The 21,331-nt window shown below is 43.1% G+C and overlaps 2 long non-coding RNA genes across 2 annotated transcripts; one reads left to right on the top strand and one right to left on the bottom strand.

Annotated features, from left to right (window-relative positions):
- The first annotated feature begins 3,141 nt into the window (after positions 1 to 3,141).
- LOC115369939 (uncharacterized) lies at positions 3,142 to 3,888 on the top strand. The gene is made up of 3 exons (XR_003929204.1): positions 3,142 to 3,297; positions 3,528 to 3,696; positions 3,833 to 3,888. It is a non-coding gene; the product is annotated as an uncharacterized LOC115369939 (long non-coding RNA).
- A 1,857-nt stretch (positions 3,889 to 5,745) lies between these two features.
- LOC115374597 (uncharacterized) lies at positions 5,746 to 6,271 on the bottom strand. Its single transcript, XR_003929634.1, has 3 exons — positions 6,224 to 6,271; positions 5,937 to 6,089; positions 5,746 to 5,807 (listed from the first exon to the last, which is right to left on the bottom strand). It is a non-coding gene; the product is annotated as an uncharacterized LOC115374597 (long non-coding RNA).
- Positions 6,272 to 21,331: the final 15,060 nt, after the last annotated feature.

Below are 21,331 nucleotides of genomic sequence, written 5' to 3'. Positions count from 1 at the left end.
ATGTCACAAGCAGCCATCTTGAGTTAATGCCACGCTAAGTCCAATGATCGACGACACCATGTGTTTGGAAGCTTTGGCTAAGTTGATTATGTTAAATGTTAATAGTTAACTATTCTGTGGTCTTTGAGTCAAACTGACCCGTGTTCACTTTTCTTTTATATTTAAAATTATATTTTCTTCCATATAACTGCCTGAAAATGGCAGATGGTTCTCTGTTACACTCACTTCAAATAAAATTGATGATCACTACTTGCATTGAATTATGGCTATATATATACATATATTATTATTATTATTATTATTATTATTATTTTTTTTTTTTTTTTTTTTTTTTTTCAGTTTCTCCCCTCCTGTGATATTCCCTGGTCAATTTGATCCGCTCACCGCTCACGCTGGGTGGTGGTCCAAACACTTGAAATGATTTCACCTCATTTTATCACTAAAAAATGAGATATAATTTTATGTAAATGAGGTTTATTGACCAAAAAAATGGTAAACTGTTAATTTTGAACCCTGCTAAACCTTTTAAAACATCAATTATCTATTAAAAATTATAGGCTTTTCTTGTTAAAAACAAAAGTAATATTTGTTGATGAGTTTTTAAGTGATCATGTGTAGACACAATCCAATTCAAATAATGGATTTTTTATGCATTCTGTGCAGAGGCTATAAATGCAGTCTCTCTCTGAATTTAAAATTACATTAAAAAAAAAAAAAAAAAAAAAAAAAAGGCCACCAAAGCGTGGGAAATGACTTTGGGCTGCCTGCACAAAACCAGCATGGGCCCAAAGGTACAAAAGTTGCTCTGGACCCAAATGGGCTTTCTGTGGGCAATCCACTATTATGGGAGAGCCTGTGGCTTACGGAGAGCCTGTGGTGAGCTCAGAGCTTTGGGCCTTGCCTGGGCAAGCCAGCGCTGGGCCTGTGTAGGTTTGGTCTGGGCTGGCCCTAGCCCACAGTGCCCACAAAAAGCCTGCGTGGGCCCCACTGGGGCATGTTTGCTGGGGGATGCTGGTCCAACAGCATCCCATGCTGGTCCAACAGCATCCACCAGTATTCCCATGCTGGTACACCAGCTACACCAGCATCAGACCAGCACTAACCAGCATTAACCAGCATAGACCAGCAAAGAATCCATGCTGGTCTATGCTGTTTTTTTAGCAGGGTTATGTAGATTTTTTGTGTTATATTCCAGATTTTTCAACTTTCTGGTTTGTTTGATTGTATTTCATTGCAAAGATATTGCAAAAACAAAAACAAAAACAAAAACAAAAAAAAAAAACAGCTGGGTCACTTTCGATGAGGTGGAGATTGATGATGAGACTGATGACGATGATTATCAGTGAAACAGGGCTTTGATTACTTTTGCCTTCAATTAGCTAGTATTATCAGATTTCAATCTATGTCAGTTAGAGTGATTTCCATCCATTTGATGACCTTGCATTGGATAAGAGGATTTTGCAGGAAACTATTGCGAAACAAAAAAGCAAAAGTTATATTGTTATTAGCCTAAAATGTGTTATTTTCCTGTTTTTCACCAGTAAAGAGGGGTTGTACCATGTCAATGACCTTTCCAATTGATTCCTGGTGTCAAAATTATATGAAAAAGTGGGTTAATTTTTCTTTGTATGACATCTGGTTCAGGAGTTATGAAAATCGCTGTCTTTCGCCACTGGCGTGGACATCAATTAGAGATGGCCGCCAAATGAACCCCATGGGACATTAGTTGACCGTGGCAACATGAAAAATTCTCAACTAGACACCATTAGCGTCCTAAAAAAACAGGTTACAAAAAAATGCCATGCGGGTGCATGGGAACCTATTTCTCCTGCCCGACTATAAGAGACAGAATTGGAACAAGAAAAATGAAATCAAAAACAAAAGGAGCATTGTCTAGTGCGGCAAGTGTGTTCCAAAGCACAAGTAGAGTGATGGCAAGAGGAAGAAATACTTCAGCAGAAAAGACTTCAAGGAAGATTGAAATTGGATAGCTTCATTATGGCAAGAATGAATACCAGCAAGTCAGGACCAGGAATGCTGGAGGAACAAGACATGCAAATGTCGAAAAGACAACAACTGTTGCTCAGGTTTTGGAAATGGGAAAGGACCTGTTTTTCCCAGATGGGTGTTCAACAAAGGGGCAAACTGATGATTTTACATTTTAACGTCCGTGATTTTAAAGGAAACAAAGTTCAGTTAGATGATACTGTTGGCAGACTGTATGAACAAACAAAACTGAAACTGCTTAGATTTTACATTTGCACAAAATAAGAAGGCCCTACAACAGATCACTCCTCATCTGAACTGAACGAATGTAGTGAATGTCGTTATCTGAGGATTTATCTTTCAGCATCACTGAAGGAGCAGATTCACAGCCGACTGAAGGTGGATCACATTCATACACTCTTAGAAATAAGGGTTCCAAAAGGGTTCTTCATGAGGGGCTCAGGTTCTAACCAGAACCATTTGCTTCTGAAGAACCCTTTTTTGAAGAAAGGGTTTTTCAAGGCTTCTTTGTAACATTAAAGGTTCTGGTAAGAACCGTTTTGATCCAGAGAACCCTTTGTGGAGGAAAGAGTTCTTCAAGTATTGTTGAAAGCATGGGTATAAGATCCTCACCCTACATCCTACATTAATGTAATTAAACTTGCTCAATAAAGAGGCAAATAAACAAATATAATCATCCCAGGGAGAATTTTGCTGTTGAAAAGACACTTAAACAGGGTACCAGCACTGAGTCTTGAACCCTGCTCTCCCATGTAAAAGATAACTGTGATACCACTCATCCACCACTGCTATGTAATTAAACAATACATGTTGAATAGACCTCTATCCTGTCTTGAACCCTCAATCTTCAAAATAGCACTGCTATGCTGTTACCTACTGAGCCACCATGCTATATTGTTATGCTATGCAACTACAACCTCTGGAGGGAGGAGCTCATGAGCCATCAAAAGAAAAATAAGAAAAAAGAAAATGGTATTTTCTTTTTGGACTGTGGGCAGTTAACCATCCTCATCTATTTTTCCTTGAGTATGGATAGTGCAGGCACTGGTGGGATGATAATGTCAGGACTTGAATCCCAATCTCCCAGAGGAAAGGCTGAGGTTCAGTGTGTCAGGCCAGGGAGCTGGTGACCCTGCCCATGGCCATGTGGGAGCTAATAGCTGGTTTTAATGTGGATTGCGTCACATGGTCTGCCCTTCTCAGCAAAACAGGTGTGACACATCAATAGTGATTACTGTGGTTAGAGGCCAGACTGAAGTGGCAGAAGATCAAAAACTTCAGAGGATTAAGGTAAGCTAAATATGATTTCTTATTTCAGCAAGCTTGACTCTAGCTAAGGACTTTTTATGGTGAAAGGTGGACTATTTTAATGCATGCATTTGTTTCTTGTTTTGATTTTTTTTTTTTTTTTTTTTTTTCTTGTAGAATGAGTTACACAGCTTGAACAACAACTGAAGTGTGCCACTGGCTTGAGCAAGAGGGTTATAACTTAATAACTTGTATTCCTTTTTGTTTTGAAGAGAATGATATTGATGGAGCAACCCTCGAAATTCTCTCTGAGAGGATGTCAGAGAGATTAATCCCATCAATAAAAAATCAAGCACAATTCATCAAGTATCTCGAGCAGTTGAAGTCATCATCATCATCGCCATCATCATCATTGTCAACAAGAAGAAGAAATTGGAACAGGTAAAATGCTGTCAAGATACTGTAATTCTGGTCATTTGTGGGGGAAACTTTATTTCTCTACTAGTTACAGTCTGTTCATTACTATTTCACACAGCTCGGTCTAACATATTCTTGCATTTTTCCATATTGCAAACAGCTGGACCTGCTTCACTGGGTCAGTTTGCTTTCCTCAAAGCATTAAAAGATACACTTGAGGCAAAGGACCCAGAACTTTTGTCCCCTCGGAGAAATGATCTGTCACTGTATGACATCCTCAGCAGCCAAACAATGTAGGTTACTTTTATCATTATTATGGAAAACTACTGCACATTGTAGCTTTAAATTGAGATTATACTCCATATAATGGCACTTTAAGACAACATGTTCAACTTATTCTATTATTTCTCTCCCCAACCAAGGTATCCCTCAACCAAACAATATACAGAGATTTTAAGCCTGTTCATATGCAGATGTCCCTTCATGCGGGAGAAAATTGGTTCAGGACATGTGAGTAAGCACAAAACGAGTCTGTTAATGTATGTTTGCATATCTTAATTGTATAGATATAGCTACTGTACATACTGTATCTCAATATATAATAAACAGAAAATGCATTCACCTAATGTTCACATTTGCCAAAAATGAGTGTGTCTATCTTTTACTGTATAGGTGTATTTTATAAAATGGCTTGATGTTGACAAATCTGGACAATACTGAGGTCAACAATCATCTCATTTTCGACTGCACTATCCCCTTAAGTAAACAATTCCTCTCTTGGTTGTAGGATGATTTACATGAGTCTCTAACAAGTTCAAAAAGGAAAGGCGACCCCTTATTGGTGACTCATTGATTTTCCATGATGCAACAAATGTGTCCAAACTTTTCTGTGGCAGGATCTGGAAAGAAGCGCCATACTCTGGGTCAACCAAGCCAGCTTTTCTACATAACCAGGCCCGCTGTAAGTCTTTGGAAACAACATATAACTTAAGCATACTTTTTAAAACATGATCATGTACACCTCATCTTAGTGGTTACCTCTTACCATATTGTTGTGTCATTTTTCATGCATCATAGGCTCAGGAAGATGGAGACTTTTGAGAGGATGAAAGGACCATTCAAGCTCATATCCAAAATATGTCTACAGAGATGCTTAAAGTACACTTTGGTAACAATTTTAGTTTATTTTTGGGGTCAAACTGACCCCTAAAAGATGTTAGTAAATTTGAACATAACAGGAGGGTTAATGTGGAAACTTTGTGGTGTTCCCTCACTTTCATCTGATTCTATTCCACTCTCACCATTAGTGCTGTATGTGCCCATATGCTGATTGCTCTCATTGGACCATGCATTATTTTATTGTTTGTAGATAATTAACTGCTTCATCTGGTGCAGTGTAAGTCTACCTTGGATTGATGCTTTTATCTTCTCTCTCTGCCATGTCACCATTGCTGGAGATTACATGATGTGATTATGATGCATAATTACAGTATGATGCGTCTGGCCCGAGTCCTATCATCATGTTGCTGATTCCACAGGACCTATGCTCACTTTTGACTTGTTTTCCCCTTGAACCTACCAAGCCTCTCCTCTTCTGTTGGACTGTCCTCAGAGAGTCTCCCCTCCTTATCCAACATTAGGGTTGACCCGGAGTATGGCGCTTCTTTCCAGATCCTGCTACAGAAAATTTTGGACACATTTGTTGCACCATTGAGTCACCAATAAGGGGTCGCCTTTCCTTTTTGAACTTGTTAGAGACTCACGTAAATCATCCTACAACCAAGAGAGGAATTGTTTACTTAAGGGGATAGTGCAGTCGAAAATGAGATGATTGTTGACCTCAGTATTGTCCAGATTTGTCAACATCAAGCCATTTTGTAAATACACCTATACAGTAAAAGATAGACACACTCATTTTTGGCAAATGTGAACATTAGGTGAATGCATTTTCTGTTTATTATATACTGAGATACAGTATGTACAGTAGCTATATCTATACAATTAAGATATGCAAACATACATTAACAGACTCATTTTGTGCTTACTCACGTGCTGAACCAATTTTCTCCCACATGAAGGGACATCTGCGTATGAACAGGCTTAAAATCTCTGTATATTGTTTGGCTGAGGGATACCTTGGTTGGGGAGAGAAATAATAGAATAAGTTGAACATGTTGTCTTAAAGTGCCATTATATGGAGTATAATCTCAATTTAAAGCTACAATGTGCAGTAGTTTTCCATAATAATGATAAAAGTAACCTACATTGTTTGGCTGCTGAGGATGTCATACAGTGACAGATCATTTCTCCGAGGGGACAGAAGTTCTGGGTCCTTTGCCTCAAGTGTATCTTTTAATGCTTTGACGAAAGCAAACTGACCCAGTGAAGCAGGTCCAGCTGTTTGCTCATCATGAGGTCTTTGTAATGTGGAAAAATGCAAGAATATGTTAGACCGAGCTGTGTGAAATAGTAATGAACAGACTGTAACTAGTAGAGAAATAAAGTTTCCCCCACAAATGACCAGAATTACAGTATCTTGACAGCATTTTACCTGTTCCAATTTCTTCTTCTTGTTGACAATGATGATGATGGCGATGATGATGATGACTTCAACTGCTCGAGATACTTGAGGAATTGTGCTTGATTTTTTATTGATGGGATTAATCTCTCTGACATCCTCTCAGAGAGAATTTCGAGGGTTGCTCCATCAATATCATTCTCTTCAAAACAAAAAGGAATACAAGTTATTAAGTTATAACCCTCTTCAGTTGTTGTTCAAGCTGTGTAACTCATTCTACAAAAAAAAAAAAAAAAATCAAAACAAGAAACAAATGCATGCATTAAAATAGTCCACCTTTCACCATAAAAAGTCCTTAGCTAGAGTCAAGCTTGCTGAAATAAGAAATCATATTTACCTTACCTTAATGCTCTTAAGTTTTTGATCTTCTGTCACTTCAGTCTGGCCTCTAACCACAGTAATCACTATTGATATGTCACACCTGTTTTGCTGAGAAGGGCAGACCATGTGACGCAATCCACATTAAAACCAGCTATTAGCTCCCACATGGCCATTGGCAGGGTCACCAGCTCCCTGACCTGACACGCTGAACCTCACCCTTTCCTCTGGGAGATCGGGATTCAAGTCCCGACATTATCATCCCACCAGCGCCTGCACTATCCATACTCAAGGAAAAATAGATGAGGATGGTTAACTGCCCATGTTCCAAAAAGAAAATGCCTTTTTCTTTTTTCTTATTTTTTTTGATGGCTCATGAGCTCCTCCCTCCAGAGGTTGTAGTTGCATAGCATAACAATATAGCATGGTGGCTCAGTAGGTAACAGCAGTGGTGGATGAGTGGTATCACAGTTATCTTTTACATGGGAGAGCAGGGTTCAAGACTCAGTGCTGGTACCCTGTTTAAGTGTCTTTTCAACAGCAAAATTCTCCCTGGGATGATTATATTTGTTTATTTGCCTCTTTACTGAGCAAGTTTAATTACATTAATGTAGGATGTAGGGTGAGGATCTTATACCCATGCTTTCAACAATACTTGAAGAACTCTTACTTCCAAAAAGGGTTCTCTGGATCAAAACGGTTCTTACCAGAACCTTTCGTGTTACAAAGAACCCTTGAAAAACCCTTTCTTCAAAAAAGGGTTCTTCAGAAGCAAATGGTTCTGGTTAGAAACTGAGCCCCTCATGAAGAACCCTTTTGGAACCCTTATTTCTAAGAGTGTTGGAATATTACTGTCAGATATTGTTCCCCCTCCGTTCAATATGAAATCAGGGTCACACAACACACATACTTTCTACTGTATCTCCATGTGTGCTTGACCTTTGGTGACCTCTCTCGCCACACATGACCAACAGCCCAAAAGGCCCCTGTTTACACATGTCTGGTACAGTACGGGAGCAATTTTGGTCACGCAGGCAAAGAAACCTCCATAACTTCTTCAGGAAGGCTCCCAGAGCTCCGAAACTGCTGTTGTTGGCCTTCTGCCGCCGCGCGGAGCACACTCACGTACACACTACTGTAACTCCATGTGTGCTTGACCTTTGGTGACCTCTCTCGCCACACATGACCAACAGCCCAAAAGGCCCCTGTTTACACCCTTTGGTACAGTAACAGCGCGCTTTTGACAGTGTAGGCAAAGAAACAGCCATCAGAAAGACATCATTGATATTGACAATTACAGCAGCGGGAACACATCCTGACAGCATGGAGTATTACTGTCAGATACTGTTCCCCCTCTGTTCAATATGACACCAGGGTCACACAACTTTCAAATTCATACTGCTGACTTGTTTGGCCATAACATTTAAATCCTGTGATTTTCAGCTTGATATCATTCAAAATTACCTTTACGGCAGGGGGAACGCATCCTGACAGCTTGGAATATTAATGTCAGATATTGTTCCCCCTCCGTTCAATATGAAACCAGGGTCACACAACTGTAAAATTCATACTGCTGACTTGTTTGACCATCAAAGCTAAGACATGTGATTTTCAGCTTGATATCATTAAAATTCACCATTACAACAGGGGGAACGCATCCTGACATCTTGGAGTACTACTGTCAGATACTGTTCCCCCTCTGATCAATATGAAATCAGACTCACACAGCTGTAAAATTCATACGACTAACTTGGTTTCCCACAACAGGTAAGTCGTGTGATTTTCAGCTTGATATCATTAAAATTGACCATTTCAGCAGGGGGAACGCATCCTGACAGCTTGGAGTATTACTGTCAGATATTGTTCCCCCTCCGTTCAATATGAAACCAGTGTCACACAACACACATACTTTCTACTGTATCTCCATGTGTGCTTGACCTTTGGTGACCTCTCTCGCCACACATGACCAACAGCCCAAAAGGCCCCTGTTTACACATATCTGGTACAGTACGCGAGCAATTTTGGTCACGCAGGCAAAGAAACCTCCATAACTCCTTCAGGAAGGCTCCCAGAGCTCCGAAACTGCTGTTGTTGGCCTTCTGCCGCCGCGCGGAGCACACTCACGTACACACTACTGTAACTCCATGTGTGCTTGACCTTTGGTGACCTCTCTCGCCACACATGACCAACAGCCCAAAAGGCCCCTATTGACACCCTTTGGTACAGTAACAGTGCACTTTTGAATGCGTAGGCAAAGACACAGCCATCAGCTTGACATCATTAATATTGACAATTACAGCAGGGGGAACACATCCTGACAGCTTGGAGTATTACTGTCAGATACTGTTCCCCCTCTGTTCAATATGACACCAGGGTCACACAACTTTCAAATTCATACTGCTGACTTGTTTGGCCATAACAGGTAAGACATGTGATATTCAGCTTGATATCATTAAAATTCACCATTACAACAGGGGGAACGCATCCTGACATCTTGGAGTACTACTGTCAGATACTGTTCCCCCTCTGATCAATATGAAATCAGACTCACACAGCTGTAAAATTCATACGACTAACTTGGTTTCCCACAGCAGGTAAGTCGTGTGATTTTCAGCTTGATATCATTAAAATTGACCATTTCAGCAGGGGGAACGCATCCTGACAGCTTGGAGTGTTACTGTCAGATATTGTTCCCCCTCTGTTCAATATGAAATCAGGGTCACACAACACACATACTTTCTACTGTATCTCCATGTGTGCTTGACCTTTGGTGACCTCTCTCGCCACACATGACCAACAGCCCAAAAGGCCCCTGTTTACACATGTCTGGTACAGTACGGGAGCAATTTTGGTCACGCAGGCAAAGAAACCTCCATAACTTCTTCAGGAAGGCTCCCAGAGCTCCGAAACTGCTGTTGTTGGCCTTCTGCCGCCGCGCGGAGCACACTCACGTACACACTACTGTAACTCCATGTGTGCTTGACCTTTGGTGACCTCTCTCGCCACACATGACCAACAGCCCAAAAGGCCCCTGTTTACACCCTTTGGTACAGTAACAGCGCGCTTTTGACAGTGTAGGCAAAGAAACAGCCATCAGAAAGACATCATTAATATTGACAATTACAGCAGCGGGAACACATCCTGACAGCATGGAGTATTACTGTCAGATACTGTTCCCCCTCTGTTCAATATGACACCAGGGTCACACAACTTTCAAATTCATACTGCTGACTTGTTTGGCCATAACATTTAAATCCTGTGATTTTCAGCTTGATATCATTCAAAATTACCTTTACGGCAGGGGGAACGCATCCTGACAGCTTGGAATATTAATGTCAGATATTGTTCCCCCTCCGTTCAATATGAAACCAGGGTCACACAACTGTAAAATTCATACTGCTGACTTGTTTGACCATCAAAGCTAAGACATGTGATTTTCAGCTTGATATCATTAAAATTCACCATTACAACAGGGGGAACGCATCCTGACATCTTGGAGTACTACTGTCAGATACTGTTCCCCCTCTGATCAATATGAAATCAGACTCACACAGCTGTAAAATTCATACGACTAACTTGGTTTCCCACAACAGGTAAGTCGTGTGATTTTCAGCTTGATATCATTAAAATTGACCATTTCAGCAGGGGGAACGCATCCTGACAGCTTGGAGTATTACTGTCAGATATTGTTCCCCCTCCGTTCAATATGAAACCAGTGTCACACAACACACATACTTTCTACTGTATCTCCATGTGTGCTTGACCTTTGGTGACCTCTCTCGCCACACATGACCAACAGCCCAAAAGGCCCCTGTTTACACATATCTGGTACAGTACGCGAGCAATTTTGGTCACGCAGGCAAAGAAACCTCCATAACTCCTTCAGGAAGGCTCCCAGAGCTCCGAAACTGCTGTTGTTGGCCTTCTGCCGCCGCGCGGAGCACACTCACGTACACACTACTGTAACTCCATGTGTGCTTGACCTTTGGTGACCTCTCTCGCCACACATGACCAACAGCCCAAAAGGCCCCTATTGACACCCTTTGGTACAGTAACAGTGCACTTTTGAATGCGTAGGCAAAGACACAGCCATCAGCTTGACATCATTAATATTGACAATTACAGCAGGGGGAACACATCCTGACAGCTTGGAGTATTACTGTCAGATACTGTTCCCCCTCTGTTCAATATGACACCAGGGTCACACAACTTTCAAATTCATACTGCTGACTTGTTTGGCCATAACAGGTAAGACATGTGATATTCAGCTTGATATCATTAAAATTCACCATTACAACAGGGGGAACGCATCCTGACATCTTGGAGTACTACTGTCAGATACTGTTCCCCCTCTGATCAATATGAAATCAGACTCACACAGCTGTAAAATTCATACGACTAACTTGGTTTCCCACAGCAGGTAAGTCGTGTGATTTTCAGCTTGATATCATTAAAATTGACCATTTCAGCAGGGGGAACGCATCCTGACAGCTTGGAGTGTTACTGTCAGATATTGTTCCCCCTCCGTTCAATATGAAATCAGGGTCACACAACACACATACTTTCTACTGTATCTCCATGTGTGCTTGACCTTTGGTGACCTCTCTCGCCACACATGACCAACAGCCCAAAAGGCCCCTGTTTACACATGTCTGGTACAGTACGGGAGCAATTTTGGTCACGCAGGCAAAGAAACCTCCATAACTTCTTCAGGAAGGCTCCCAGAGCTCCGAAACTGCTGTTGTTGGCCTTCTGCCGCCGCGCGGAGCACACTCACGTACACACTACTGTAACTCCATGTGTGCTTGACCTTTGGTGACCTCTCTCGCCACACATGACCAACAGCCCAAAAGGCCCCTGTTTACACCCTTTGGTACAGTAACAGCGCGCTTTTGACAGTGTAGGCAAAGAAACAGCCATCAGAAAGACATCATTAATATTGACAATTACAGCAGCGGGAACACATCCTGACAGCATGGAGTATTACTGTCAGATACTGTTCCCCCTCTGTTCAATATGACACCAGGGTCACACAACTTTCAAATTCATACTGCTGACTTGTTTGGCCATAACATTTAAATCCTGTGATTTTCAGCTTGATATCATTCAAAATTACCTTTACGGCAGGGGGAACGCATCCTGACAGCTTGGAATATTAATGTCAGATATTGTTCCCCCTCCGTTCAATATGAAACCAGGGTCACACAACTGTAAAATTCATACTGCTGACTTGTTTGACCATCAAAGCTAAGACATGTGATTTTCAGCTTGATATCATTAAAATTCACCATTACAACAGGGGGAACGCATCCTGACATCTTGGAGTACTACTGTCAGATACTGTTCCCCCTCTGATCAATATGAAATCAGACTCACACAGCTGTAAAATTCATACGACTAACTTGGTTTCCCACAACAGGTAAGTCGTGTGATTTTCAGCTTGATATCATTAAAATTGACCATTTCAGCAGGGGGAACGCATCCTGACAGCTTGGAGTATTACTGTCAGATATTGTTCCCCCTCCGTTCAATATGAAACCAGTGTCACACAACACACATACTTTCTACTGTATCTCCATGTGTGCTTGACCTTTGGTGACCTCTCTCGCCACACATGACCAACAGCCCAAAAGGCCCCTGTTTACACATATCTGGTACAGTACGCGAGCAATTTTGGTCACGCAGGCAAAGAAACCTCCATAACTCCTTCAGGAAGGCTCCCAGAGCTCCGAAACTGCTGTTGTTGGCCTTCTGCCGCCGCGCGGAGCACACTCACGTACACACTACTGTAACTCCATGTGTGCTTGACCTTTGGTGACCTCTCTCGCCACACATGACCAACAGCCCAAAAGGCCCCTATTGACACCCTTTGGTACAGTAACAGTGCACTTTTGAATGCGTAGGCAAAGACACAGCCATCAGCTTGACATCATTAATATTGACAATTACAGCAGGGGGAACACATCCTGACAGCTTGGAGTATTACTGTCAGATACTGTTCCCCCTCTGTTCAATATGACACCAGGGTCACACAACTTTCAAATTCATACTGCTGACTTGTTTGGCCATAACAGGTAAGACATGTGATATTCAGCTTGATATCATTAAAATTCACCATTACAACAGGGGGAACGCATCCTGACATCTTGGAGTACTACTGTCAGATACTGTTCCCCCTCTGATCAATATGAAATCAGACTCACACAGCTGTAAAATTCATACGACTAACTTGGTTTCCCACAACAGGTAAGTCGTGTGATTTTCAGCTTGATATCATTAAAATTGACCATTTCAGCAGGGGGAACGCATCCTGACAGCTTGGAGTGTTACTGTCAGATATTGTTCCCCCTCCGTTCAATATGAAATCAGGGTCACACAACACACATACTTTCTACTGTATCTCCATGTGTGCTTGACCTTTGGTGACCTCTCTCGCCACACATGACCAACAGCCCAAAAGGCCCCTGTTTACACATGTCTGGTACAGTACGGGAGCAATTTTGGTCACGCAGGCAAAGAAACCTCCATAACTTCTTCAGGAAGGCTCCCAGAGCTCCGAAACTGCTGTTGTTGGCCTTCTGCCGCCGCGCGGAGCACACTCACGTACACACTACTGTAACTCCATGTGTGCTTGACCTTTGGTGACCTCTCTCGCCACACATGACCAACAGCCCAAAAGGCCCCTGTTTACACCCTTTGGTACAGTAACAGCGCGCTTTTGACAGTGTAGGCAAAGAAACAGCCATCAGAAAGACATCATTAATATTGACAATTACAGCAGCGGGAACACATCCTGACAGCATGGAGTATTACTGTCAGATACTGTTCCCCCTCTGTTCAATATGACACCAGGGTCACACAACTTTCAAATTCATACTGCTGACTTGTTTGGCCATAACATTTAAATCCTGTGATTTTCAGCTTGATATCATTCAAAATTACCTTTACGGCAGGGGGAACGCATCCTGACAGCTTGGAATATTAATGTCAGATATTGTTCCCCCTCCGTTCAATATGAAACCAGGGTCACACAACTGTAAAATTCATACTGCTGACTTGTTTGACCATCAAAGCTAAGACATGTGATTTTCAGCTTGATATCATTAAAATTCACCATTACAACAGGGGGAACGCATCCTGACATCTTGGAGTACTACTGTCAGATACTGTTCCCCCTCTGATCAATATGAAATCAGACTCACACAGCTGTAAAATTCATACGACTAACTTGGTTTCCCACAACAGGTAAGTCGTGTGATTTTCAGCTTGATATCATTAAAATTGACCATTTCAGCAGGGGGAACGCATCCTGACAGCTTGGAGTATTACTGTCAGATATTGTTCCCCCTCCGTTCAATATGAAACCAGTGTCACACAACACACATACTTTCTACTGTATCTCCATGTGTGCTTGACCTTTGGTGACCTCTCTCGCCACACATGACCAACAGCCCAAAAGGCCCCTGTTTACACATATCTGGTACAGTACGCGAGCAATTTTGGTCACGCAGGCAAAGAAACCTCCATAACTCCTTCAGGAAGGCTCCCAGAGCTCCGAAACTGCTGTTGTTGGCCTTCTGCCGCCGCGCGGAGCACACTCACGTACACACTACTGTAACTCCATGTGTGCTTGACCTTTGGTGACCTCTCTCGCCACACATGACCAACAGCCCAAAAGGCCCCTATTGACACCCTTTGGTACAGTAACAGTGCACTTTTGAATGCGTAGGCAAAGACACAGCCATCAGCTTGACATCATTAATATTGACAATTACAGCAGGGGGAACACATCCTGACAGCTTGGAGTATTACTGTCAGATACTGTTCCCCCTCTGTTCAATATGACACCAGGGTCACACAACTTTCAAATTCATACTGCTGACTTGTTTGGCCATAACAGGTAAGACATGTGATATTCAGCTTGATATCATTAAAATTCACCATTACAACAGGGGGAACGCATCCTGACATCTTGGAGTACTACTGTCAGATACTGTTCCCCCTCTGATCAATATGAAATCAGACTCACACAGCTGTAAAATTCATACGACTAACTTGGTTTCCCACAACAGGTAAGTCGTGTGATTTTCAGCTTGATATCATTAAAATTGACCATTTCAGCAGGGGGAACGCATCCTGACAGCTTGGAGTGTTACTGTCAGATATTGTTCCCCCTCCGTTCAATATGAAACCAGTGTCACACAACACACATACTTTCTACTGTATCTCCATGTGTGCTTGACCTTTGGTGACCTCTCTCGCCACACATGACCAACAGCCCAAAAGGCCCCTGTTTACACATGTCTGGTACAGTACGGGAGCAATTTTGGTCACGCAGGCAAAGAAACCTCCATAACTTCCTTCAGGAAGGCTCCCAGAGCTCCGAAACTGCTGTTGTTGGCCTTCTGCCGCCGCGCGGAGCACACTCACGTACACACTACTGTAACTCCATGTGTGCTTGACCTTTGGTGACCTCTCTCGCCACACATGACCAACAGCCCAAAAGGCCCCTGTTTACACCCTTTGGTACAGTAACAGCGCGCTTTTGACAGTGTAGGCAAAGAAACAGCCATCAGAAAGACATCATTAATATTGACAATTACAGCAGCGGGAACACATCCTGACAGCATGGAGTATTACTGTCAGATACTGTTCCCCCTCTGTTCAATATGACACCAGGGTCACACAACTTTCAAATTCATACTGCTGACTTGTTTGGCCATAACATTTAAATCCTGTGATTTTCAGCTTGATATCATTCAAAATTACCTTTACGGCAGGGGGAACGCATCCTGACAGCTTGGAATATTAATGTCAGATATTGTTCCCCCTCCGTTCAATATGAAACCAGGGTCACACAACTGTAAAATTCATACTGCTGACTTGTTTGACCATCAAAGCTAAGACATGTGATTTTCAGCTTGATATCATTAAAATTCACCATTACAACAGGGGGAACGCATCCTGACATCTTGGAGTACTACTGTCAGATACTGTTCCCCCTCTGATCAATATGAAATCAGACTCACACAGCTGTAAAATTCATACGACTAACTTGGTTTCCCACAACAGGTAAGTCGTGTGATTTTCAGCTTGATATCATTAAAATTGACCATTTCAGCAGGGGGAACGCATCCTGACAGCTTGGAGTATTACTGTCAGATATTGTTCCCCCTCCGTTCAATATGAAACCAGTGTCACACAACACACATACTTTCTACTGTATCTCCATGTGTGCTTGACCTTTGGTGACCTCTCTCGCCACACATGACCAACAGCCCAAAAGGCCCCTGTTTACACATATCTGGTACAGTACGCGAGCAATTTTGGTCACGCAGGCAAAGAAACCTCCATAACTCCTTCAGGAAGGCTCCCAGAGCTCCGAAACTGCTGTTGTTGGCCTTCTGCCGCCGCGCGGAGCACACTCACGTACACACTACTGTAACTCCATGTGTGCTTGACCTTTGGTGACCTCTCTCGCCACACATGACCAACAGCCCAAAAGGCCCCTATTGACACCCTTTGGTACAGTAACAGTGCACTTTTGAATGCGTAGGCAAAGACACAGCCATCAGCTTGACATCATTAATATTGACAATTACAGCAGGGGGAACACATCCTGACAGCTTGGAGTATTACTGTCAGATACTGTTCCCCCTCTGTTCAATATGACACCAGGGTCACACAACTTTCAAATTCATACTGCTGACTTGTTTGGCCATAACAGGTAAGACATGTGATATTCAGCTTGATATCATTAAAATTCACCATTACAACAGGGGGAACGCATCCTGACATCTTGGAGTACTACTGTCAGATACTGTTCCCCCTCTGATCAATATGAAATCAGACTCACACAGCTGTAAAATTCATACGACTAACTTGGTTTCCCACAACAGGTAAGTCGTGTGATTTTCAGCTTGATATCATTAAAATTGACCATTTCAGCAGGGGGAACGCATCCTGACAGCTTGGAGTGTTACTGTCAGATATTGTTCCCCCTCCGTTCAATATGAAATCAGTGTCACACAACACACATACTTTCTACTGTATCTCCATGTGTGCTTGACCTTTGGTGACCTCTCTCGCCACACATGACCAACAGCCCAAAAGGCCCCTGTTTACACATGTCTGGTACAGTACGGGAGCAATTTTGGTCACGCAGGCAAAGAAACCTCCATAACTCCTTCAGGAAGGCTCCCAGAGCTCCGAAACTGCTGTTGTTGGCCTTCTGCCGCCGCGCGGAGCACACTCACGTACACACTACTGTAACTCCATGTGTGCTTGACCTTTGGTGACCTCTCTCGCCACACATGACCAACAGCCCAAAAGGCCCCTATTGACACCCTTTGGTACAGTAACAGTGCACTTTTGAATGCGTAGGCAAAGACACAGCCATCAGCTTGACATCATTAATATTGACAATTACAGCAGGGGGAACACATCCTGACAGCTTGGAGTATTACTGTCAGATACTGTTCCCCCTCTGTTCAATATGACACCAGGGTCACACAACTTTCAAATTCATACTGCTGACTTGTTTGGCCATAACAGGTAAGACATGTGATATTCAGCTTGATATCATTAAAATTCACCATTACAACAGGGGGAACGCATCCTGACATCTTGGAGTACTACTGTCAGATACTGTTCCCCCTCTGATCAATATGAAATCAGACTCACACAGCTGTAAAATTCATACGACTAACTTGGTTTCCCACAACAGGTAAGTCGTGTGATTTTCAGCTTGATATCATTAAAATTCACCATTTCAGCAGGGGGAACGCATCCTGACAGCTTGGAGTGTTACTGTCAGATATTGTTCCCCCTCCGTTCAATATGAAATCAGTGTCACACAACACACATACTTTCTACTGTATCTCCATGTGTGCTTGACCTTTGGTGACCTCTCTCGCCACACATGACCAACAGCCCAAAAGGCCCCTGTTTACACATGTCTGGTACAGTACGGGAGCAATTTTGGTCACGCAGGCAAAGAAACCTCCATAACTTCTTCAGGAAGGCTCCCAGAGCTCCGAAACTGCTGTTGTTGGCCTTCTGCCGCCGCGCGGAGCACACTCACGTACACACTACTGTAACTCCATGTGTGCTTGACCTTTGGTGACCTCTCTCGCCACACATGACCAACAGCCCAAAAGGCCCCTGTTTACACCCTTTGGTACAGTAACAGCGCGCTTTTGACAGTGTAGGCAAAGAAACAGCCATCAGAAAGACATCATTAATATTGACAATTACAGCAGCGGGAACACATCCTGACAGCATGGAGTATTACTGTCAGATACTGTTCCCCCTCTGTTCAATATGACACCAGGGTCACACAACTTTCAAATTCATACTGCTGACTTGTTTGGCCATAACATTTAAATCCTGTGATTTTCAGCTTGATATCATTCAAAATTACCTTTACGGCAGGGGGAACGCATCCTGACAGCTTGGAATATTAATGTCAGATATTGTTCCCCCTCCGTTCAATATGAAACCAGGGTCACACAACTGTAAAATTCATACTGCTGACTTGTTTGACCATCAAAGCTAAGACATGTGATTTTCAGCTTGATATCATTAAAATTCACCATTACAACAGGGGGAACGCATCCTGACATCTTGGAGTACTACTGTCAGATACTGTTCCCCCTCTGATCAATATGAAATCAGACTCACACAGCTGTAAAATTCATACGACTAACTTGGTTTCCCACAACAGGTAAGTCGTGTGATTTTCAGCTTGATATCATTAAAATTGACCATTTCAGCAGGGGGAACGCATCCTGACAGCTTGGAGTATTACTGTCAGATATTGTTCCCCCTCCGTTCAATATGAAACCAGTGTCACACAACACACATACTTTCTACTGTATCTCCATGTGTGCTTGACCTTTGGTGACCTCTCTCGCCACACATGACCAACAGCCCAAAAGGCCCCTGTTTACACATATCTGGTACAGTACGCGAGCAATTTTGGTCACGCAGGCAAAGAAACCTCCATAACTCCTTCAGGAAGGCTCCCAGAGCTCCGAAACTGCTGTTGTTGGCCTTCTGCCGCCGCGCGGAGCACACTCACGTACACACTACTGTAACTCCATGTGTGCTTGACCTTTGGTGACCTCTCTCGCCACACATGACCAACAGCCCAAAAGGCCCCTATTGACACCCTTTGGTACAGTAACAGTGCACTTTTGAATGCGTAGGCAAAGACACAGCCATCAGCTTGACATCATTAATATTGACAATTACAGCAGGGGGAACACATCCTGACAGCTTGGAGTATTACTGTCAGATACTGTTCCCCCTCTGTTCAATATGACACCAGGGTCACACAACTTTCAAATTCATACTGCTGACTTGTTTGGCCATAACAGGTAAGACATGTGATATTCAGCTTGATATCATTAAAATTCACCATTACAACAGGGGGAACGCATCCTGACATCTTGGAGTACTACTGTCAGATACTGTTCCCCTTCTGATCAATATGAAATCAGACTCACACAGCTGTAAAATTCATACGACTAACTTGGTTTCCCACAGCAGGTAAGTCGTGTGATTTTCAGCTTGATATCATTAAAATTGACCATTTCAGCAGGGGGAACGCATCCTGACAGCTTGGAGTGTTACTGTCAGATATTGTTCCCCCTCCGTTCAATATGAAATCAGGGTCACACAACACACATACTTTCTACTGTATCTCCATGTGTGCTTGACCTTTGGTGACCTCTCTCGCCACACATGACCAACAGCCCAAAAGGCCCCTGTTTACACATGTCTGGTACAGTACGGGAGCAATTTTGGTCACGCAGGCAAAGAAACCTCCATAACTTCTTCAGGAAGGCTCCCAGAGCTCCGAAACTGCTGTTGTTGGCCTTCTGCCGCCGCGCGGAGCACACTCACGTACACACTACTGTAACTCCATGTGTGCTTGACCTTTGGTGACCTCTCTCGCCACACATGACCAACAGCCCAAAAGGCCCCTGTTTACACCCTTTGGTACAGTAACAGCGCGCTTTTGACATTGTAGGCAAAGAAACAGCCATCAGAAAGACGTCATTAATATTGACAATTACAGCAGGGGGAACACATCCTGACAGCATGGAGTATTACTGTCAGATACTGTTCCCCCTCTGTTCAATATGACACCAGGGTCACACAACTTTCAAATTCATACTGCTGACTTGTTTGGCCATAACATTTAAATCCTGTGATTTTCAGCTTGATATCATTCAAAATTACCTTTACGGCAGGGGGAACGCATCCTGACAGCTTGGAATATTAATGTCAGATATTGTTCCCCCTCCGTTCAATATGAAACCAGGGTCACACAACTGTAAAATTCATACTGCTGACTTGTTTGACCATCAAAGCTAAGACATGTGATTTTCAGCTTGATATCATTAAAATTCACCATTACAACAGGGGGAATGCATCCTGACATCTTGGAGTACTACTGTCAGATACTGTTCCCCCTCTGATCAATATGAAATCAGACTCACACAGCTGTAAAATTCATACGACTAACTTGGTTTCCCACAACAGGTAAGTCGTGTGATTTTCAGCTTGATATCATTAAAATTGACCATTTCAGCAGGGGGAACGCATCCTGACAGCTTGGAGTATTACTGTCAGATATTGTTCCCCCTCCGTTCAATATGAAACCAGTGTCACACAACACACATACTTTCTACTGTATCTCCATGTGTGCTTGACCTTTGGTGACCTCTCTCGCCACACATGACCAACAGCCCAAAAGGCCCCTGTTTACACATATCTGGTACAGTACGCGAGCAATTTTGGTCACGCAGGCAAAGAAACCTCCATAACTCCTTCAGGAAGGCTCCCAGAGCTCCGAAACTGCTGTTGTTGGCCTTCTGCCGCCGCGCGGAGCACACTCACGTACACACTACTGTAACTCCATGTGTGCTTGACCTTTGGTGACCTCTCTCGCCACACATGACCAACAGCCCAAAAGGCCCCTATTGACACCCTTTGGTACAGTAACAGCGCACTTTTGAATGCGTAGGCAAAGACACAGCCATCAGCTTGACATCATTAATATTGACAATTACAGCAGGGGGAACACATCCTGACAGCTTGGAGTATTACTGTCAGATACTGTTCCCCCTCTGTTCAATATGACACCAGGGTCACACAACTTTCAAATTCATACTGCTGACTTGTTTGGCCATAACAGGTAAGACATGTGATATTCAGCTTGATATCATTAAAATTCACCATTACAACAGGGGGAACGCATCCTGACATCTTGGAGTACTACTGTCAGATACTGTTCCCCCTCTGATCAATATGAAATCAGACTCACACAGCTGTAAAATTCATACGACTAACTTGGTTTCCCACAACAGGTAAGTCGTGTGATTTTCAGCTTGATATCATTAAAATTGACCATTTCAGCAGGGGGAACGCATCCTGACAGCTTGGAGTGTTACTGTCAGATATTGTTCCCCCTCCGTTCAATATGAAATCAGTTTCACACAACACACATACTTTCTACTGTATCTCCATGTGTGCTTGACCTTTGGTGACCTCTCTCGCCACACATGACCAACAGCCCAAAAGGCCCCTGTTTACACATGTCTGGTACAGTACGGGAGCAATTTTGGTCACGCAGGCAAAGAAACCTCCATAACTCCTTCAGGAAGGCTCCCAGAGCTCCGAAACTGCTGTTGTTGGCCTTCTGCCGCCGCGCGGAGCACACTCACGTACACACTACTGTAACTCCATGTGTGC

The sequence above is a fragment of the Myripristis murdjan genome, chromosome 2 (genome assembly GCF_902150065.1).
Source record: "Myripristis murdjan chromosome 2, fMyrMur1.1, whole genome shotgun sequence".
In the NCBI taxonomy this organism is placed as follows: Eukaryota; Metazoa; Chordata; class Actinopteri; order Holocentriformes; family Holocentridae; genus Myripristis; species Myripristis murdjan.
The sequence above is the reverse complement of the archived record's forward strand: the minus strand, read 5'-3'. Positions and strand labels throughout refer to the sequence as shown.